The sequence below is a fragment of the Oncorhynchus gorbuscha genome, linkage group LG13 (assembly GCF_021184085.1).
Source record: "Oncorhynchus gorbuscha isolate QuinsamMale2020 ecotype Even-year linkage group LG13, OgorEven_v1.0, whole genome shotgun sequence".
Taxonomy (NCBI): domain Eukaryota; kingdom Metazoa; phylum Chordata; class Actinopteri; order Salmoniformes; family Salmonidae; genus Oncorhynchus; species Oncorhynchus gorbuscha.
The window spans coordinates 100079243-100102308 of NC_060185.1; the positions used below are offsets into that span (position 1 = coordinate 100079243).

Sequence of the window (23066 nt, forward strand, 5' to 3'; positions counted from 1 at the left end):
GTCTAAAGTAGCGCACTATATGGTGAATAGGGTGCCATTAGGGACACCCACACATGAAGTCATGCCCCTGCCCTCCTACACCACAGTGACAGAGACACCCTTCCCCTATATTTAGCACTGAGCTGCACTTGATGCCAGACAGACCAGAAAGTCAAGCTTATTGGCCAGCTGCCCTGTCAATCACCTCAACAAGCTGGAGAGTTGGGCCAGGGGCTGCCATAGCTGACGTTAGAGAGTGCCCTCAGCCCTGGGCCAAATGTAACCCTGGGGGACAGAGGGAGGGGATAGAGGGAGGGAGAGTTGGTCTTGGCTAGCAGCAGTATCAGTAGCAGTGCCGTTCAGCTGGTTGGAAGGGAGAGAGGGTCGGAGAGGAACTCTAGGAGGGAAGACAGGGAGAGAGGGTCGGAGAGGAACTAGGAGGGAAGTCAGGGAGGAACTCTAGGAGGGAAGACAGGGAGAGAGGGTCGGAGAGGAACTCTAGGAGGGAAGACAGGGAGAGAGGGTCGGAGAGGAACTCTAGGAGGGAAGACAGGGAGAGAGGGTCGGAGAGGAACTCTAGGAGGGAAGACAGGGAGGAACTCTAGGAGGGAAGACAGGGAGAGAGGATCGGAGAGTAACTCTAGGAGGGAAGACAGGGAGAGAGGATCGGAGAGGACTCTAGGAGGGAAGACAGGGAGAGAGGGTCAGAGAGGAACTCTAGGAGGGAAGACAGGGAGAGAGGGTCAGAGAGGAACTCTAGGAGGGAAGACAGGGAGAGAGGGTCAGAGAGGAACTCTAGGAGGGAAGACAGGGAGAGAGGGTCAGAGAGGAACTCTAGGAGGGAAGACAGGGAGAGAGGGTCGGAGAGGAACTCTAGGAGGGAAGACAGGGAGAGAGGGTCGGAGAGGAACTCTAGGAGGGAAGACAGGGAGAAGCCTCGGCTAACTGAAGAGGGAAGAAAGGAGTGTGTTGGTGTGGAACGGTCTTGTTGTGGCCAGTGGTGGGCTGGTCTGGTGTTTCCTGTCCATTCAAGGGCATTCCATCTGCTGAGACCTGGACAGGAGAGAGACAGCGGAGAGGAGCAACCAGCCACATAGGTCTCACTGGGTTGGAGAGAGAGAGGGGGACAGGGAAGGAGGGAGAGACGCAGAAGGAAGGAGGCTACGAGGGGAGCCACATGGTCTCAGTCCCACAGGGAGCTACTCTTCTGGGGACATTAGACTGACGAGGTAGGTACTTCCATATTCTACTTTCTGTTTCAGTCTTCTTCTCTGGATTTATGTGTGTGGTACTGTTTGGATGGAGAGAAAAGATGTAGATTCAATGTAAAGGTGGGGACTTGACCCAGTAACCCAGTAACCCAGGGACTTGGCCCAGTGACCCAGTAAGGTGGGGACCTGTCCCAGTAACCCAGTAAGGTGGGGACTTGACCCAGTAACCCAGTAAGATGGGGACTTGACCCAGTAACCCAGTAAGGTGGGGACTTGACCAGTAACCCAGTAAGGTGGGGACTTGACCCAGTAACCCAGTAAGGTGGGGACTTGACCCAGTAACCCAGTAAGGTGGGGACTTGACCCAGTAACACAGTAAGGTGGGGACTTGACCCAGTAACCCAGTAAGGTGGGGAATTGTCCCAGTAACCCAGTAAGGTGGGGACTTGACCCAGTAACCCAGTAAGGTGGGGACTTGACCCAGTAACCCAGTAAGGTGGGGACTTGACCCAGTAACCCAGTAAGGTGGGGACTTGTCCCAGTAACCCAGTAAGGTGGGGACTTGACCCAGTAACCCAGTAAGGTGGGGGGTAACAGTAAGGTGGGGACTTGACCCAGTAACCCAGTAAGGTGATTGTCCCAGTAACCCAGTAAGGTGGGGACTTGACCCAGTAACCCAGTAAGGTGGGGACTTGACCCAGTAGCTCAGTAAGGTGGGGACTTGTCCCAGTAACCCAGTAAGGTGAGGACTTGACCCAGTAACCCAGTAAGGTGGGGACTTGACCCAGTAACCCAGTAACCCAGTAAGGTGGGGACTTGACCCAGTAACCCAGTAAGGTGGGGACTTGACCCAGTAACCCAGTAAGGTGGGGACTTGGCCCAGTAACCCAGTAAGGTGGGGACTTGACCCAGTAACCCAGTAAGGTGGGGACTTGGTAACCCCAGTAACCCAGTAAGGTGGGGACTTGGCCCAGTAACCCAGTAAGATGGGGACTTGGGCCCAGTAACCCAGTAAGATGGGGACTGGCCCAGTAACCCAGTAAGGTGTGGACCTGGCCCAGTAACCCAGTAACCCAGTAAGGTGGGGACTTGACCCAGTAACCCAGTAAGGTGGGGACTTGACCCAGTAACCCAGTAAGGTGGGGACTTGACCCAGTAACCCAGTAAGGTGGGGACTTGACCCAGTAACCCAGTAAGGTGGGGACATGGCCCAGTAACCCAGTAACCCAGTAAGATGGGGACTTGGCCCAGTAAACCAGTAACCCAGTAAGGTGGGGACCTGGCCCAGTAACCCAGTAAGGTGGGGACTTGGCCCAGTGACCCAGTAAGATGGGGACTTGGCCCAGTGACCCAGTAAGGTGGGGACTTGACCCAGTAACCCAGTAAGATGGGGACTTGGCCCAGTGACCCAGTAAGGTGGGGACTTGACCCAGTAACCCAGTAAGGTGGGGACTTGGCCCAGTAACCCAGTAAGGTGGGGACTTGGCCCAGTAACCCAGTAAGGTGGGGACTTGACCCAGTAACCCAGTAAGGTGGGGACTTGGCCCAGTAACCCAGTAAGGTGGGGACTTGACCCAGTAAGGTGAGTACTTGGCCCAGTAACCCAGTAAGGTGGGTACTTGGCCCAGTAACCCAGTAAGGTGGGGACTTGGCCCAGTAACCCAGTAAGATGGGGACTTGGCCCAGTAAACCAGTAACCCAGTAAGGTGGGGACCTGGCCCAGTAACCCAGTAAGGTGTGGACTTGACCCAGTAACCCAGTAAGGTGGGGACTTGACCCAGTAACCCAGTAAGGTGGGGACTTGACCCAGTAACCCAGTAAGGTGGGGACTTGACCCAGTAACCCAGTAAGGTGGGGACTTGACCCAGTAACCCAGTAAGGTGGGGACATGGCCCAGTAACCCAGTAACCCAGTAAGATGGGGACTTGGCCCAGTAAACCAGTAACCCAGTAAGGTGGGGACCTGGCCCAGTAACCCAGTAAGGTGGGGACTTGGCCCAGTGACCCAGTAAGATGGGGACTTGGCCCAGTGACCCAGTAAGGTGGGGACTTGACCCAGTAACCCAGTAAGATGGGGACTTGGCCCAGTGACCCAGTAAGGTGGGGACCCAGTGACCCAGTAAGGTGGGGACTTGACCCAGTAACCCAGTAAGGTGGGGACTTGACCCAGTAACCCAGTAAGGTGGGGACATGGCCCAGTAACCCAGACCCAGTAAGATGGGGACTTGGGTAAACCAGTAACCCAGTAAGGTGGGGACCTGGCCAGTAACCCAGTAAGGTGGGGACTTGGCCCAGTGACCCAGTAAGATGGGGACTTGGCCCAGTGACCCAGTAGGTGGGGGACTTGACCCAGTAACCCAGTAAGATGGGGACTTGGCCCAGTGACCCAGTAAGGTGGGGACTTGACCCAGTAACCCAGTAAGATGGGGACTTGGCCCAGTAACCCAGTAAGGTGGGGACTTGACCCAGTAAGATGGGGACTTGGCCCAGTGACCCAGTAAGGTGGGGACACGACCCAGTAAGGTGGGGACTTGACCCAGTAACCCAGTAAGGTGGGGACTTGACCCAGTAACCCAGTAAGGTGGGGACTTGACCCAGTGACCCAGTAAGGTGGGGACTTGACCCAGTAACCCAGTAAGATGGGGACTTGGCCCAGTAACCCAGTAAGGTGGGGACTTGACCCAGTAAGGTGGGGACTTGACCCAGTAACCCAGTAAGGTGGGGACTTGACCCAGTAAGGTGGGGACTTTACCCAGTAACCCAGTAAGATGGGGACTTGGCCCAGTAACCCAGGGACTTGGCCCAGTGACCCAGTAAGGTGGGGACTTGGCCCAGTGACCCAGTAAGGTAGGGACTTGGCCCAGTGACCCAGTAAGGTGGGGACTTGGCCCAGTAACCCAGTAAGGTGGGGACTTTACCCAGTAACCCAGTAAGATGGGGACTTGGCCCAGTAACCCAGTAAGGTGGGGACTTGGCCCAGTAACCCAGTAAGGTGGGGACTTGACCCAGTAGCCGAGTACGGTGGGGACTTGTCCCAGTAACCTAGTAAGGTGGGGACTTGGCCCAGTAAGGTGGGGACTTGGCCCAGTAACCCAGTAAGGTGGGGACTTGACCCAGTAAGGTGGGGACTTGGCCCAGTAACCCAGTAAGGTGGGGACTTGACCCAGTAAGGTGGGGACCTGGCCCAGTAACCCAGTAAGGTGGGGACTTGGCCCAGTGACCCAGTAAGATGAGGACTTGGCCCAGTGACCCAGTAAGGTGGGGACTTGGCCCAGTGACCCAGTAAGGTGGGGACTTGGCCCAGTGACCCAGTAAGGTGGGGACCTGGCCCAGTGACCCAGTAAGGTGGGGACTTGGCCCAGTGACCCAGTAAGATGGGGACTTGGCCCAGTGACCCAGTAAGGTGGGGACCTGGCCCAGTAACCCAGTAAGGTGGGGACTTTACCCAGTAACCCAGTAAGGTGGGGACTTTACCCAGTAACCCAGTAAGGTGGGGACTTGGCCCAGTAACCCAGTAAGGTGGGGACTTGACCCAGTAAGGTGGGGACCTGGCCCAGTAACCCAGTAAGGTGGGGACTTGGCCCAGTGACCCAGTAAGATGGGGACTTGGCCCAGTGACCCAGTAAGGTGGGGACCTGGCCCAGTAACCCAGTGAGGTGGGGACTTGGCCCAGTGACCCAGTAAGGTGGGGACCTGGCCCAGTGACCCAGTAAGGTGGGGACTTGGCCCAGTAACCCAGTAAGGTGGGGACTTGGCCCAGTAACCCAGTAAGGTGGGGACTTGACCCAGTAACCCAGTAAGATGGGGACTTGACCCAGTAACCCAGTAAGATGGGGACTTGACCCAGTAAGGTGGGGACTTGACCCAGTAAGGTGGGGACTTGGCCCAGTAACCCAGTGACCCAGTAAGGTGGGGACTTGGCCCAGTAAGGTGGGGACTTGACCCAGTAACCCAGTAAGGTGGGGACTTGACCCAGTAACCCAGTAAGGTGGGGACTTGACCCAGTAACCCAGTAACCCAGTAAGGTGGGGACTTGACCCAGTAACCCAGTAACCCAGTAAGGTGGGGACTTGGCCCAGTAAGGTGGGGACTTGGCCCAGTAAGGTGGGGACATTAGTTGAGAGGGGAATTGTTACTACGAATGAGTGTCTTCTAAGATGTAAATGAATGCAGTGTCGTAGGAGGTTGAGATCTCTGAATGAACCCCAGTATTGAAAAGGCAGATATGGTTTGGTTGTTATTGTTGTGTTCCAGAGGAGGACATGGGATTTAACTGTTGCTCTTTCCCAAACAGTAGCAGCCCAACAACTGATTCCACTGTTAGACCTGTTGATTACAGTCTGTAATGACAGTTAGACTGGCTTTAGTCTCTAGTTATAACTAAAATCTGTCTAATTCCTACAGTCTGTAATGACAGTTAGACTGGCTTTAGTCTCTAGTTATAACTAAAATCTGTCTAATTCCTACAGTCTGTAATGACTGTTTAGTCTCTAGTTATAACTAAAATCTGTCTAATTCCTACAGTCTGTAATGACAGTTAGACTGGCTTTAGTCTCTAGTTATAACTAAATTCTGTCTAATCCCTACAGTCTGTAATGACAGTTAGACTGGCTTTAGTCTCTAGTTATAACTAAAATCTGTCTAATTCCTACAGTCTGTAATGACTGTTTAGTCTCTAGTTATAACTAAAATCTGTCTAATTCCTACAGTCTGTAATGACAGTTAGACTGGCTTTAGTCTCTAGTTATAACTAAATTCTGTCTAATCCCTACAGTCTGTAATGACAGTTAGACTGGCTTTAGTCTCTAGTTATAACTAAATTCTGTCTAATCCCTACAGTCTGTAATGACAGTTAGACTGGCTTTGGTCTCTAGTTATTAAATTCTGTCTAATCTCTACAGTCTGTAATGACAGTTAGACTGGCTTTAGTCTCTAGTTATAACTAAATTCTGTCTAATCCCTACAGTCTGTAATGACAGTTAGACTGGCTTTAGTCTCTAGTTATAACTAAATTCTGTCTAATTCCTACAGTCTGTAATGACAGTTAGACTGGCTTTAGTCTCTAGTTATAACTAAAATCTGTCTAATCCCTACAGTCTGTAATGACAGTTAGACTGGCTTTAGTCTCTAGTTATAACTAAATTCTGTCTAATCCCTACAGTCTGTAATGACAGTTTAGTCTCTAGTTATAACTAAAATCTGTCTAATTCCTACAGTCTGTAATGACAGTTAGACTGGCTTTAGTCTCTAGTTATAACTAAATTCTGTCTAATTCCTACAGTCTGTAATGACAGTTAGACTGGCTTTAGTCTCTAGTTATAACTAGATTCTGTCTAATTCCTACAGTCTGTAATGACAGTTAGACTGGCTTTAGTCTCTAGTTATAACTAAAATCTGTCTAATTCCTACAGTCTGTAATGACAGTTAGACTGGCTTTAGTCTCTAGTTATAACTAAAATCTGTCTAATTCCTACAGTCTGTAATGACAGTTAGACTGGCTTTAGTCTCTAGTTATAACTAAATTCTGTCTAATCCCTACAGTCTGTAATGACAGTTTAGTCTCTAGTTATAACTAAATTCTGTCTAATCCCTACAGTCTGTAATGACAGTTAGACTGGCTTTAGTCTCTAGTTATAACTAAAATCTGTCTAATTCCTACAGTCTGTAATGACAGTTAGACTGGCTTTAGTCTCTAGTTATAACTAAAATCTGTCTAATTCCTACAGTCTGTAATGACAGTTAGACTGGCTTTAGTCTCTAGTTATAACTAAATTCTGTCTAATCCCTACAGTCTGTAATGACAGTTTAGTCTCTAGTTATAACTAAATTCTGTCTAATCCCTACAGTCTGTAATGACAGTTAGACTGGCTTTAGTCTCTAGTTATAACTAAAATCTGTCTAATTCCTACAGTCTGTAATGACAGTTAGACTGGCTTTAGTCTCTAGTTATAACTAAATTCTGTCTAATTCCTACAGTCTGTAATGACAGTTAGACTGGCTTTAGTCTCTAGTTATAACTAAATTCTGTCTAATTCCTACAGTCTGTAATGACAGTTAGACTGGCTTTAGTCTCTAGTTATAACTAAATTCTGTCTAATCCCTACAGTCTGTAATGACAGTTAGACTGGCTTTAGTCTCTAGTTATAACTAAAATCTGTCTAATTCCTACAGTCTGTAATGACAGTTAGACTGGCTTTAGTCTCTAGTTATAACTAGATTCTGTCTAATCCCTACAGTCTGTAATGACAGTTAGAAGTCTCTAGTTATAACTAAATTCTGTCTAATTCCTACAGTCTGTAATGACAGTTAGACTGGCTTTAGTCTCTAGTTATAACTAAATTCTGTCTAATCCCTACAGTCTGTAATGACAGTTAGACTTGCTTTAGTCTCTAGTTATAACTAAATTCTGTCTAATTCCTACAGTCTGTAATGACAGTTTAGTCTCTAGTTATAACTAAAATCTGTCTAATCCCTACAGTCTGTAATGACAGTTTAGTCTCTAGTTATAACTAAATTCTGTCTAATTCCTACAGTCTGTAATGACAGTTTAGTCTCTAGTTATAACTAGATTCTGTCTAATTCCTACAGTCTGTAATGACAGTTTAGTCTCTAGTTATAACTAGATTCTGTCTAATTCCTACAGTCTGTAATGACAGTTTAGTCTCTAGTTATAACTAGATTCTGTCTAATTCCTACAGTCTGTAATGACAGTTTAGTCTCTAGTTATAACTAGATTCTGTCTAATTCCTACAGTCTGTAATGACTGTTTAGTCTCTAGTTATAACTAAATACAGTCTAATTCCTACAGTCTGTAATGACAGTTTAGTCTCTAGTTATAACTAAATTCTGTCTAATTCCTACAGTCTGTAATGACAGTTAGACTGGCTTTAGTCTCTAGTTATAACTAAAATCTGTCTAATTCCTACAGTCTGTAATGACTGTTTAGTCTCTAGTTATAACTAAAATCTGTCTAATTCCTACAGTCTGTAATGACAGTTAGACTGGCTTTAGTCTCTAGTTATAACTAAATTCTGTCTAATCCCTACAGTCTGTAATGACAGTTAGACTGGCTTTAGTCTCTAGTTATAACTAAAATCTGTCTAATTCCTACAGTCTGTAATGACTGTTTAGTCTCTAGTTATAACTAAAATCTGTCTAATTCCTACAGTCTGTAATGACAGTTAGACTGGCTTTAGTCTCTAGTTATAACTAAATTCTGTCTAATCCCTACAGTCTGTAATGACAGTTAGACTGGCTTTAGTCTCTAGTTATAACTAAATTCTGTCTAATCCCTACAGTCTGTAATGACAGTTAGACTGGCTTTAGTCTCTAGTTATAACTAAATTCTGTCTAATCCCTACAGTCTGTAATGACAGTTAGACTGGCTTTAGTCTCTAGTTATAACTAAATTCTGTCTAATCCCTACAGTCTGTAATGACAGTTAGACTGGCTTTAGTCTCTAGTTATAACTAAATTCTGTCTAATTCCTACAGTCTGTAATGACAGTTAGACTGGCTTTAGTCTCTAGTTATAACTAAATTCTGTCTAATTCCTACAGTCTGTAATGACAGTTAGACTGGCTTTAGTCTCTAGTTATAACTAAATTCTGTCTAATTCCTACAGTCTGTAATGACAGTTAGACTGGCTTTAGTCTCTAGTTATAACTAAAATCTGTCTAATTCCTACAGTCTGTAATGACAGTTAGACTGGCTTTAGTCTCTAGTTATAACTAGATTCTGTCTAATCCCTACAGTCTGTAATGACAGTTAGACTGGCTTTAGTCTCTAGTTATAACTAAATTCTGTCTAATTCCTACAGTCTGTAATGACAGTTAGACTGGCTTTAGTCTCTAGTTATAACTAAATTCTGTCTAATCCCTACAGTCTGTAATGACAGTTAGACTTGCTTTAGTCTCTAGTTATAACTAAATTCTGTCTAATTCCTACAGTCTGTAATGACAGTTTAGTCTCTAGTTATAACTAAAATCTGTCTAATCCCTACAGTCTGTAATGACAGTTTAGTCTCTAGTTATAACTAAATTCTGTCTAATTCCTACAGTCTGTAATGACAGTTTAGTCTCTAGTTATAACTAGATTCTGTCTAATTCCTACAGTCTGTAATGACAGTTTAGTCTCTAGTTATAACTAGATTCTGTCTAATTCCTACAGTCTGTAATGACAGTTTAGTCTCTAGTTATAACTAGATTCTGTCTAATTCCTACAGTCTGTAATGACAGTTTAGTCTCTAGTTATAACTAGATTCTGTCTAATTCCTACAGTCTGTAATGACTGTTTAGTCTCTAGTTATAACTAAATACAGTCTAATTCCTACAGTCTGTAATGACAGTTTAGTCTCTAGTTATAACTAAATTCTGTCTAATTCCTACAGTCTGTAATGACAGTTAGACTGGCTTTAGTCTCTAGTTATAACTCAAATCTGTCTAATTCCTACAGTCTGTAATGACTGTTTAGTCTCTAGTTATAACTAAAATCTGTCTAATTCCTACAGTCTGTAATGACAGTTAGACTGGCTTTAGTCTCTAGTTATAACTAAATTCTGTCTAATCCCTACAGTCTGTAATGACAGTTAGACTGGCTTTAGTCTCTAGTTATAACTAAAATCTGTCTAATTCCTACAGTCTGTAATGACTGTTTAGTCTCTAGTTATAACTAAAATCTGTCTAATTCCTACAGTCTGTAATGACAGTTAGACTGGCTTTAGTCTCTAGTTATAACTAAATTCTGTCTAATCCCTACAGTCTGTAATGACAGTTAGACTGGCTTTAGTCTCTAGTTATAACTAAATTCTGTCTAATCCCTACAGTCTGTAATGACAGTTAGACTGGCTTTAGTCTCTAGTTATAACTAAATTCTGTCTAATCCCTACAGTCTGTAATGACAGTTAGACTGGCTTTAGTCTCTAGTTATAACTAAATTCTGTCTAATCCCTACAGTCTGTAATGACAGTTAGACTGGCTTTAGTCTCTAGTTATAACTAAATTCTGTCTAATTCCTACAGTCTGTAATGACAGTTAGACTGGCTTTAGTCTCTAGTTATAACTAAAATCTGTCTAATCCCTACAGTCTGTAATGACAGTTAGACTGGCTTTAGTCTCTAGTTATAACTAAATTCTGTCTAATCCCTACAGTCTGTAATGACAGTTTAGTCTCTAGTTATAACTAAAATCTGTCTAATTCCTACAGTCTGTAATGACAGTTAGACTGGCTTTAGTCTCTAGTTATAACTAAAATCTGTCTAATTCCTACAGTCTGTAATGACAGTTAGACTGGCTTTAGTCTCTAGTTATAACTAGATTCTGTCTAATTCCTACAGTCTGTAATGACAGTTAGACTGGCTTTAGTCTCTAGTTATAACTAAATTCTGTCTAATCCCTACAGTCTGTAATGACAGTTAGACTGGCTTTAGTCTCTAGTTATAACTAAATTCTGTCTAATCCCTACAGTCTGTAATGACAGTTAGACTGGCTTTAGTCTCTAGTTATAACTAGATTCTGTCTAATTCCTACAGTCTGTAATGACAGTTAGACTGGCTTTAGTCTCTAGTTATAACTAAATTCTGTCTAATTCCTACAGTCTGTAATGACAGTTAGACTGGCTTTAGTCTCTAGTTATAACTAAAATCTGTCTAATTCCTACAGTCTGTAATGACAGTTAGACTGGCTTTAGTCTCTAGTTATAACTAAAATCTGTCTAATCCCTACAGTCTGTAATGACAGTTAGACTGGCTTTAGTCTCTAGTTATAACTAAAATCTGTCTAATTCCTACAGTCTGTAATGACAGTTAGACTGGCTTTAGTCTCTAGTTATAACTAAAATCTGTCTAATTCCTACAGTCTGTAATGACAGTTAGACTGGCTTTAGTCTCTAGTTATAACTAAATTCTGTCTAATCCCTACAGTCTGTAATGACAGTTTAGTCTCTAGTTATAACTAAATTCTGTCTAATCCCTACAGTCTGTAATGACAGTTAGACTGGCTTTAGTCTCTAGTTATAACTAAAATCTGTCTAATTCCTACAGTCTGTAATGACAGTTAGACTGGCTTTAGTCTCTAGTTATAACTAAAATCTGTCTAATTCCTACAGTCTGTAATGACAGTTAGACTGGCTTTAGTCTCTAGTTATAACTAAATTCTGTCTAATCCCTACAGTCTGTAATGACAGTTTAGTCTCTAGTTATAACTAAATTCTGTCTAATCCCTACAGTCTGTAATGACAGTTAGACTGGCTTTAGTCTCTAGTTATAACTAAAATCTGTCTAATTCCTACAGTCTGTAATGACAGTTAGACTGGCTTTAGTCTCTAGTTATAACTAAATTCTGTCTAATTCCTACAGTCTGTAATGACAGTTAGACTGGCTTTAGTCTCTAGTTATAACTAAATTCTGTCTAATTCCTACAGTCTGTAATGACAGTTAGACTGGCTTTAGTCTCTAGTTATAACTAAATTCTGTCTAATTCCTACAGTCTGTAATGACAGTTAGACTGGCTTTAGTCTCTAGTTATAACTAAAATCTGTCTAATTCCTACAGTCTGTAATGACAGTTAGACTGGCTTTAGTCTCTAGTTATAACTAGATTCTGTCTAATCCCTACAGTCTGTAATGACAGTTAGACTGGCTTTAGTCTCTAGTTATAACTAAATTCTGTCTAATTCCTACAGTCTGTAATGACAGTTAGACTGGCTTTAGTCTCTAGTTATAACTAAATTCTGTCTAATCCCTACAGTCTGTAATGACAGTTAGACTTGCTTTAGTCTCTAGTTATAACTAAATTCTGTCTAATTCCTACAGTCTGTAATGACAGTTTAGTCTCTAGTTATAACTAAAATCTGTCTAATCCCTACAGTCTGTAATGACAGTTTAGTCTCTAGTTATAACTAAATTCTGTCTAATTCCTACAGTCTGTAATGACAGTTTAGTCTCTAGTTATAACTAGATTCTGTCTAATTCCTACAGTCTGTAATGACAGTTTAGTCTCTAGTTATAACTAGATTCTGTCTAATTCCTACAGTCTGTAATGACAGTTTAGTCTCTAGTTATAACTAGATTCTGTCTAATTCCTACAGTCTGTAATGACAGTTTAGTCTCTAGTTATAACTAGATTCTGTCTAATTCCTACAGTCTGTAATGACTGTTTAGTCTCTAGTTATAACTAAATACAGTCTAATTCCTACAGTCTGTAATGACAGTTTAGTCTCTAGTTATAACTAAATTCTGTCTAATTCCTACAGTCTGTAATGACAGTTAGACTGGCTTTAGTCTCTAGTTATAACTCAAATCTGTCTAATTCCTACAGTCTGTAATGACTGTTTAGTCTCTAGTTATAACTAAAATCTGTCTAATTCCTACAGTCTGTAATGACAGTTAGACTGGCTTTAGTCTCTAGTTATAACTAAATTCTGTCTAATCCCTACAGTCTGTAATGACAGTTAGACTGGCTTTAGTCTCTAGTTATAACTAAAATCTGTCTAATTCCTACAGTCTGTAATGACTGTTTAGTCTCTAGTTATAACTAAAATCTGTCTAATTCCTACAGTCTGTAATGACAGTTAGACTGGCTTTAGTCTCTAGTTATAACTAAATTCTGTCTAATCCCTACAGTCTGTAATGACAGTTAGACTGGCTTTAGTCTCTAGTTATAACTAAATTCTGTCTAATCCCTACAGTCTGTAATGACAGTTAGACTGGCTTTAGTCTCTAGTTATAACTAAATTCTGTCTAATCCCTACAGTCTGTAATGACAGTTAGACTGGCTTTAGTCTCTAGTTATAACTAAATTCTGTCTAATCCCTACAGTCTGTAATGACAGTTAGACTGGCTTTAGTCTCTAGTTATAACTAAATTCTGTCTAATTCCTACAGTCTGTAATGACAGTTAGACTGGCTTTAGTCTCTAGTTATAACTAAAATCTGTCTAATCCCTACAGTCTGTAATGACAGTTAGACTGGCTTTAGTCTCTAGTTATAACTAAATTCTGTCTAATCCCTACAGTCTGTAATGACAGTTTAGTCTCTAGTTATAACTCAAATCTGTCTAATTCCTACAGTCTGTAATGACAGTTAGACTGGCTTTAGTCTCTAGTTATAACTAAAATCTGTCTAATTCCTACAGTCTGTAATGACAGTTAGACTGGCTTTAGTCTCTAGTTATAACTAGATTCTGTCTAATTCCTACAGTCTGTAATGACAGTTAGACTGGCTTTAGTCTCTAGTTATAACTAAATTCTGTCTAATCCCTACAGTCTGTAATGACAGTTAGACTGGCTTTAGTCTCTAGTTATAACTAAATTCTGTCTAATCCCTACAGTCTGTAATGACAGTTAGACTGGCTTTAGTCTCTAGTTATAACTAGATTCTGTCTAATTCCTACAGTCTGTAATGACAGTTAGACTGGCTTTAGTCTCTAGTTATAACTAAATTCTGTCTAATTCCTACAGTCTGTAATGACAGTTAGACTGGCTTTAGTCTCTAGTTATAACTAAAATCTGTCTAATTCCTACAGTCTGTAATGACAGTTAGACTGGCTTTAGTCTCTAGTTATAACTAAAATCTGTCTAATCCCTACAGTCTGTAATGACAGTTAGACTGGCTTTAGTCTCTAGTTATAACTAAAATCTGTCTAATTCCTACAGTCTGTAATGACAGTTAGACTGGCTTTAGTCTCTAGTTATAACTAAAATCTGTCTAATTCCTACAGTCTGTAATGACAGTTAGACTGGCTTTAGTCTCTAGTTATAACTAAATTCTGTCTAATCCCTACAGTCTGTAATGACAGTTTAGTCTCTAGTTATAACTAAATTCTGTCTAATCCCTACAGTCTGTAATGACAGTTAGACTGGCTTTAGTCTCTAGTTATAACTAAAATCTGTCTAATTCCTACAGTCTGTAATGACAGTTAGACTGGCTTTAGTCTCTAGTTATAACTAAAATCTGTCTAATTCCTACAGTCTGTAATGACAGTTAGACTGGCTTTAGTCTCTAGTTATAACTAAATTCTGTCTAATCCCTACAGTCTGTAATGACAGTTTAGTCTCTAGTTATAACTAAATTCTGTCTAATCCCTACAGTCTGTAATGACAGTTAGACTGGCTTTAGTCTCTAGTTATAACTAAAATCTGTCTAATTCCTACAGTCTGTAATGACAGTTAGACTGGCTTTAGTCTCTAGTTATAACTAAATTCTGTCTAATTCCTACAGTCTGTAATGACAGTTAGACTGGCTTTAGTCTCTAGTTATAACTAAATTCTGTCTAATTCCTACAGTCTGTAATGACAGTTAGACTGGCTTTAGTCTCTAGTTATAACTAAATTCTGTCTAATTCCTACAGTCTGTAATGACAGTTAGACTGGCTTTAGTCTCTAGTTATAACTAAAATCTGTCTAATTCCTACAGTCTGTAATGACAGTTAGACTGGCTTTAGTCTCTAGTTATAACTAGATTCTGTCTAATCCCTACAGTCTGTAATGACAGTTAGACTGGCTTTAGTCTCTAGTTATAACTAAATTCTGTCTAATTCCTACAGTCTGTAATGACAGTTAGACTGGCTTTAGTCTCTAGTTATAACTAAATTCTGTCTAATCCCTACAGTCTGTAATGACAGTTAGACTTGCTTTAGTCTCTAGTTATAACTAAATTCTGTCTAATTCCTACAGTCTGTAATGACAGTTTAGTCTCTAGTTATAACTAAAATCTGTCTAATCCCTACAGTCTGTAATGACAGTTTAGTCTCTAGTTATAACTAAATTCTGTCTAATTCCTACAGTCTGTAATGACAGTTTAGTCTCTAGTTATAACTAGATTCTGTCTAATTCCTACAGTCTGTAATGACAGTTTAGTCTCTAGTTATAACTAGATTCTGTCTAATTCCTACAGTCTGTAATGACAGTTTAGTCTCTAGTTATAACTAGATTCTGTCTAATTCCTACAGTCTGTAATGACAGTTTAGTCTCTAGTTATAACTAGATTCTGTCTAATTCCTACAGTCTGTAATGACTGTTTAGTCTCTAGTTATAACTAAATACAGTCTAATTCCTACAGTCTGTAATGACAGTCTCTCGACACACACAGGCCTCTCTCTATACTATCCCTGGCTACAACCTGCTGTCCCCCGGTCCAAATATATCTCCTTTCCTAAATGTAATATAAACCTGTCTGTGTCACTACCTGCCCTGTAGACAGAGGTGTGAAGAAACACACACACACACACACACACACACACACACACACACACACACACACACACACACACACACACACACACACACACACACACACACACACACACACACACACACACACACACACACACACACACACACACACACACACACACACACAAGCTTGGGATACTCCTCTGATCTAGGCCCTCCTGTTGTGAGTCAGTCTATTGGAAGACAGGGACAGGACACTCAGCACGTTGAGGACAGTTGTCTCCTGTTGTGAGTCAGTCTATTGGAAGACAGGGACAGGACACTCAGCACGTTGAGGACAGTTGTCTCCTGTTGTGAGTCAGTCTATTGGAAGACAGGGACAGGACACTCAGCACGTTGAGGACAGTTGTCTCCTGTTGTGAGTCAGTCTATTGGAAGACAGGGACAGGACACTCAGCACGTTGAGGACAGTTGTCTCCTGTTGTGAGTCAGTCTATTGGAAGACAGGGACAGGACACTCAGCACGTTGAGGACAGTTGTCTCCTGTTGTGAGTCAGTCTATTGGAAGACAGGGACAGGACACTCAGCACGTTGAGGACAGTTGTCTCCTGTTGTGAGTCAGTCTATTGGAAGACAGGGACAGGACACTCAGCACGTTGAGGACAGTTGTCTCCTGTTGTGAGTCAGTCTATTGGAAGACAGGGACAGGACACTCAGCACGTTGAGGACAGTTGTCTCCTGTTGTGAGTCAGTCTATTGGAAGACAGGGACAGGACACTCAGCACGTTGAGGACAGTTGTCTCCTGTTGTGAGTCAGTCTATTGGAAGACAGGGACAGGACACTCAGCACGTTGAGGACAGTTGTCTCCTGTTGTGAGTCAGTCTATTGGAAGACAGGGACAGGACACTCAGCACGTTGAGGACAGTTGTCTCCTGTTGTGAGTCAGTCTATTGGAAGACAGGGACAGGACACTCAGCACGTTGAGGACAGTTGTCTCCTGTTGTGAGTCAGTCTATTGGAAGACAGGGACAGGACACTCAGCACGTTGAGGACAGTTGTCTCCTGTTGTGAGTCAGTCTATTGGAAGACAGGGACAGGACACTCAGCACGTTGAGGACAGTTGTCTCCTGTTGTGAGTCAGTCTATTGGAAGACAGGGACAGGACACTCAGCACGTTGAGGACAGTTGTCTCCTGTTGTGAGTCAGTCTATTGGAAGACAGGGACAGGACACTCAGCACGTTGAGGACAGTTGTCTCCTGTTGTGAGTCAGTCTATTGGAAGACAGGGACAGGACACTCAGCACGTTGAGGACAGTTGTCTCCTGTTGTGAGTCAGTCTATTGGAAGACAGGGACAGGACACTCAGCACGTTGAGGACAGTTGTCTCCTGCGCTCTTTTCACACAAGGCAGCGATTATGTTTATGTAACAGTTTATATGATATAGACCTGACAGACACAGACCTGACAGATATAGACCTGACAGATATAGACCTGACAGACATAGACCTGACAGATACAGACCTGACAGATACAGACCTGACAGATACAGACCTGACAGACACAGACCTGACAGATACAGATACAGACCTGACAGATACAGATACAGACCTGACAGATACAGACCTGACAGATACAGACCTGACAGATACAGACCTGACAGATACAGATACAGACCTGACAGATACAGACCTGACAGACACAGACCTGACAGATACAGACCTGACAGACACAGACCTGACAGACACAGACCTGACAGATACAGACCTGACAGATACAGACCTGACAGATACAGACCTGACAGACACAGACCTGACAGATACAGATACAGACCTGACAGACACAGACCTGACAGACACAGACCTGACAGATACAGATACAGACCTGACTGATACAGACCTGACAGACACAGACCTGACAGATACAGACCTGACAGACACAGACCTGACAGACACAGACCTGACAGATACAGACCTGACAGATACAGACCTGACAGATACAGACCTGACAGACACAGACCTGACAGATACAGACCTGACAGACACAGACCTGACAGATACAGATACAGACCTGACAGACACAGACCTGACAGACACAGACCTGACAGATACAGATACAGACCTGACAGATACAGACCTGACAGATACAGACCTGACAGACACAGACCTGACAGATACAGACCTGACAGATACAGACACAGACCTGACAGATACAGATACAGACCTGACAGATACAGATACAGACCTGACAGATACAGACCTGACAGATACAGACCTGACAGACACAGACCTGACAGATACAGATACAGACCTGACAGACACAGACCTGACAGACACAGACCTGACAGATACAGATACAGACCTGACTGATACAGACCTGACAGACACAGACCTGACAGATACAGACCTGACAGACACAGACCTGACAGACACAGACCTGACAGATACAGACCTGACAGATACAGACCTGACAGATACAGACCTGACAGACACAGACCTGACAGATACAGACCTGACAGACACAGACCTGACAGATACAGATACAGACCTGACAGACACAGACCTGACAGACACAGACCTGACAGATACAGATACAGACCTGACAGATACAGACCTGACAGATACAGACCTGACAGACACAGACCTGACAGATACAGACCTGACAGATACAGACACAGACCTGACAGATACAGATACAGACCTGACAGATACAGATACAGACCTGACAGATACAGACCTGACAGATACAGACCTGACAGATACAGATACAGACCTAACAGATACAGACCTGACAGATACAGACCTGACAGATACAGATACAGACCTAACAGATACAGACCTGACAGATACAGACCTGACAGATACAGACCTGACAGATACAGATACAGACCTGACAGATACAGACCTGACAGATACAGACCTGACAGATGAGGATACAGACCTGACAGATACAGATACAGACCTGACAGATACAGACCTGACAGATACAGACCTGACAGATACAGACCTGACAGATACAGACCTGACAGATACAGATACAGACCTAACAGATACAGACCTGACAGATATAGACCTGACAGATACAGATACAGATACAGACCTAACAGATACAGACCTGACAGATACAGACCTGACAGATACAGATACAGACCTGACAGATACAGACCTGACAGATACAGACCTGACAGATACAGACCTGACAGATACAGACCTGACAGATACAGATACAGACCTGACAGGTACAGACCTGACAGATACAGACCTGACAGATACAGACCTGACAGATACAGATACAGACCTGACAGATACAGATACAGACCTGTCAGATACAGATACAGACCTGACAGATAAAGATACAGACCTGACAGATACAGACCTGACAGATAGAGACCTGACAGATACAGACCTGACAGATACAGACCTGACAGATACAGACCTGACAGATACAGACCTGACAGATATAGACCTGACAGATACAGATACAGACCTGACAGATACAGACCTGACAGATACAGACCTGACAGATACAGACCTGACAGATACAGATACAGACCTGACAGATACAGATACAGACCTGACAGATAAAGATACAGACCTGACAGATACAGACCTGACAGATACAGACCTGACAGATACAGACCTGACAGACACAGACCTGACAGATATAGACTTGACAGATACAGATACAGACCTGACAGATACAGATACAGACCTGACAGATACAGACCTGACAGATACAGACCTGACAGATACAGACCTGACAGATACAGATACAGACCTGACAGATACAGATACAGACCTGACAGATACAGATACAGACCTGACAGATACAGATACAGACCTGACAGATATAGACCTGACAGATACAGACCTGACAGATACAGATACAGACCTGACAGATACAGATACAGACCTGACAGATACAGACCTGACAGATACAGATACAGACCTGACAGATACAGATACAGACCTGACAGATATAGACCTGACAGATACAGACCTGACAGATATAGACCTGACAGACACAGACACAGACCTGACAGATACAGACCTGACAGATACAGACCTGACAGATATAGACCTGACAGATACAGACCTGACAGATACAGACCTGACAGATACAGATACATACCTGACAGATACAGACCTGACAGATACAGATACAGACCTGACAGATACAGATACAGACCTGACAGATACAGATACAGACCTGACAGATACAGACCTGACAGATACAGACCTGACAGATATAGACCTGACAGATACAGACCTGACAGACACAGACCTGACAGATACAGACCTGACAGATACAGACCTGACAGATACAGACCTGACAGATACAGAATTTGATTCAACAGAATTGGCTGTAGGGCAAACTGTTTTTCAAGGGAAGCGGGCGATGCTATCCATTCATGGTTTTTGTATGTTATTTTAATATCTGAGGATGAACCAATGATATCAGGCCACACCCGGACATGATTACAGACACCTGTGTGTGTCCTTTGACACGATATAAACTAGTGACCCGCAGTGTTTGTTATTATACCCTGATGAAGACAGCTTGTCTGTCCAAACGTTGGTTTTTAAATCATTGCATCTGAGCTCCTACAGTGTGAGGCTCTCCTTGAATGTTTTATTTTAACACATTAACTAGTCTCTCTCCTCCAGACACATTAACTAGTCTCTCTCCTCCAGACACATTAACTAGTCTCTCTCCTCCAGACACATTAACTAGTCTCTCTCCTCCAGACACATTAACTAGTCTCTCTCCTCCAGACACATTAACTAGTCTCTCTCTCTACTCCAGACACATTAACTAGTCTCTCTCCTCCAGACACATTAACTAGTCTAGTCTCTCTCCTCCAGACACATTAACTAGTCTAGTCTCTCTCTCTACTCCAGACACATTAACTAGTCTCTCTCCTCCAGACACATTAACTAGTCTCTCTCTCTACTCCAGACACATTAACTAGTCTCTCTCTCTACTCCAGACACATTAACTAGTCTCTCTCCTCCAGACACATTAACTAGTCTCTCTCCTCCAGACACATTAACTAGTCTAGTCTCTCTCCTCCAGACACATTAACTAGTCTCTCTCCTCCAGACACATTAACTAGTCTAGTCTCTCTCCTCCAGACACATTAACTAGTCTCTCTCCTCCAGACACATTAACTAGTCTCTCTCTCCTCCAGACACATTAACTAGTCTAGTCTCTCTCTCCTCCAGACACATTAACTAGTCTCTCTCCTCCAGACACATTAACTAGTCTCTCTCTCTCCTCCAGACACATTAACTAGTCTCTCTCTCCTCCAGACACATTAACTAGTCTAGTCTCTCTCTCCTCCAGACATATTAACTAGTCTAGTCTCTCTCCTCCAGACACATTAACTAGTCTAGTCTCTCTCTCCTCCAGACACATTAACTAGTCTAGTCTCTCTCCTCCAGACACATTAACTAGTCTCTCTCCTCCAGACACATTAACTAGTCTCTCTCCTCCAGACACATTAACTAGTCTCTCTCTCTCCTCCAGACACATTAACTAGTCTCTCCCCTCCAGACACATTAACTAGTCTCTCTCTCTACTCCAGACACATTAACTAGTCTCTCTCTCTCCTCCAGACACATTAACTAGTCTCTCCCCTCCAGACACATTAACTAGTCTCTCTCTCTACTCCAGACACATTAACTAGTCTCTCCCCTCCAGACACATTAACTAGTCTCTCTCTCTCCTCCAGACACATTAACTAGTCTCTCTCCTCCAGACACATTAACTAGTCTCTCTCCTCCAGACACATTAACTAGTCTCTCTCCTCCAGACACATTAACTAGTCTCTCCCCTCCAGACACATTAACTAGTCTCTCTCCTCCAGACACATTAACTAGTCTCTCCCCTCCAGACACATTAACTAGTCTCTCTCTCTCCTCCAGACACATTAACTAGTCTCTCTCCTCCAGACACATTAACTAGTCTCTCTCCTCCAGACACATTAACTAGTCTAGTCTCTCTCCTCCAGACACATTAACTAGTCTAGTCTCTCTCCTCCAGACACATGAACTAGTCTAGTCTCTCTCCTCCAGACACATTAACTAGTCTAGTCTCTCTCCTCCAGACACATTAACTAGTCTCTCTCCTCCAGACACATTAACTAGTCTAGTCTCTCTCTCTACTCCAGACACATTAACTAGTCTAGTCTCTCTCCTCCAGACACATTAACTAGTCTCTCTCTCTACTCCAGACACATTAACTAGTCTCTCTCCTCCAGACACATTAACTAGTCTCTCTCTCTCCTCCAGACACATTAACTAGTCTCTCTCTCTCCTCCAGACACATTAACTAGTCTTTCTCTCTCCTCCAGACACATTAACTAGTCTCTCTCTCTACTCCAGACACATTAACTAGTCTAGTCTCTCTCCTCCAGACACATTAACTAGTCTCTCTCCTCCAGACACATTAACTAGTCTAGTCTCTCTCCTCCAGACACATTAACTAGTCTAGTCTCTCTACTCCAGACACATTAACTAGTCTCTCTCTCCTCCAGACACATTAACTAGTCTAGTCTCTCTCCTCCAGACACATTAACTAGTCTCTCTCCTCCAGACACATTAACTAGTCTAGTCTCTCTCTCTACTCCAGACACATTAACTAGTCTAGTCTCTCTCCTCCAGACACATTAACTAGTCTCTCTCCTCCAGACACATTAACTAGTCTCTCTCTCCTCCAGACACATTAACTAGTCTCTCTCTCTCCTCCAGACACATTAACTAGTCTCTCTCCTCCAGACACATTAACTAGTCTAGTCTCTCTCTCCTCCAGACACATTAACTAGTCTCTCTCTCTCCTCCAGACACATTAACTAGTCTCTCTCCTCCAGACACATTAACTAGTCTCTCTCCTCCAGACACATTAACTAGTCTAGTCTCTCTCCTCCAGACACATTAACTAGTCTCTCTCCTCCAGACACATTAACTAGTCTAGTCTCTCTCTCCTCCAGACACATTAACTAGTCTCTCTCTCTCCTCCAGACACATTAACTAGTCTCTCTCTCTCCTTCAGACACATTAACTAGTCTCTCTCCTCCAGACACATTAACTAGTCTCTCTCCTTCAGACACATTAACTAGTCTCTCTCCTCCAGACACATTAACTAGTCTCTCTCCTTCAGACACATTAACTAGTCTCTCTACTCCAGACACATTAACTAGTCTCTCTCTCCTCCAGACACATTAACTAGTCTCTCTCCTCCAGACACATTAACTAGTCTCTCTCCTTCAGACACATTAACTAGTCTAGTCTCTCTCCTCCAGACACATTAACTAGTCTAGTCTCTCTCCTCCAGACACATTAACTAGTCTCTCTCTCCTCCAGACACATTAACTAGTCTCTCTCTCTCCTTCAGACACATTAACTAGTCTAGTCTCTCTCCTCCAGACACATTAACTAGTCTCTCTCTCCTCCAGACACATTAACTAGTCTCTCTCCTCCAGACACATTAACTAGTCTCTCTCCTCCAGACACATTAACTAGTCTCTCTCTCCTCCAGACACATTAACTAGTCTCTCTCCTCCAGACACATTAACTAGTCTCTCTACTCCAGACACATTAACTAGTCTCTCTCTCTACTCCAGACACATTAACTAGTCTCTCTCCTTCAGACACATTAACTAGTCTCTCTACTCCAGACACATTAACTAGTCTCTCTTTCTACTCCAGACA

The 23066-nt window shown here is 43.1% G+C and overlaps 1 protein-coding gene across 3 annotated transcripts in view; it reads left to right on the forward strand.

The window, feature by feature from the left end:
• Positions 1-825: 825 nt before the first annotated feature.
• Positions 826-23066, forward strand: part of LOC123993778 (gap junction alpha-3 protein-like) — a 35209-nt gene continuing 12968 nt past the window's right edge. For all 3 annotated transcript variants that reach the window (XR_006831507.1, XR_006831506.1, XM_046296262.1), the window contains exon 1: positions 826-1208. The gene's annotated coding sequence lies outside the window, so the exon portion shown is untranslated. The remainder of the gene's footprint in view (positions 1209-23066) is intronic.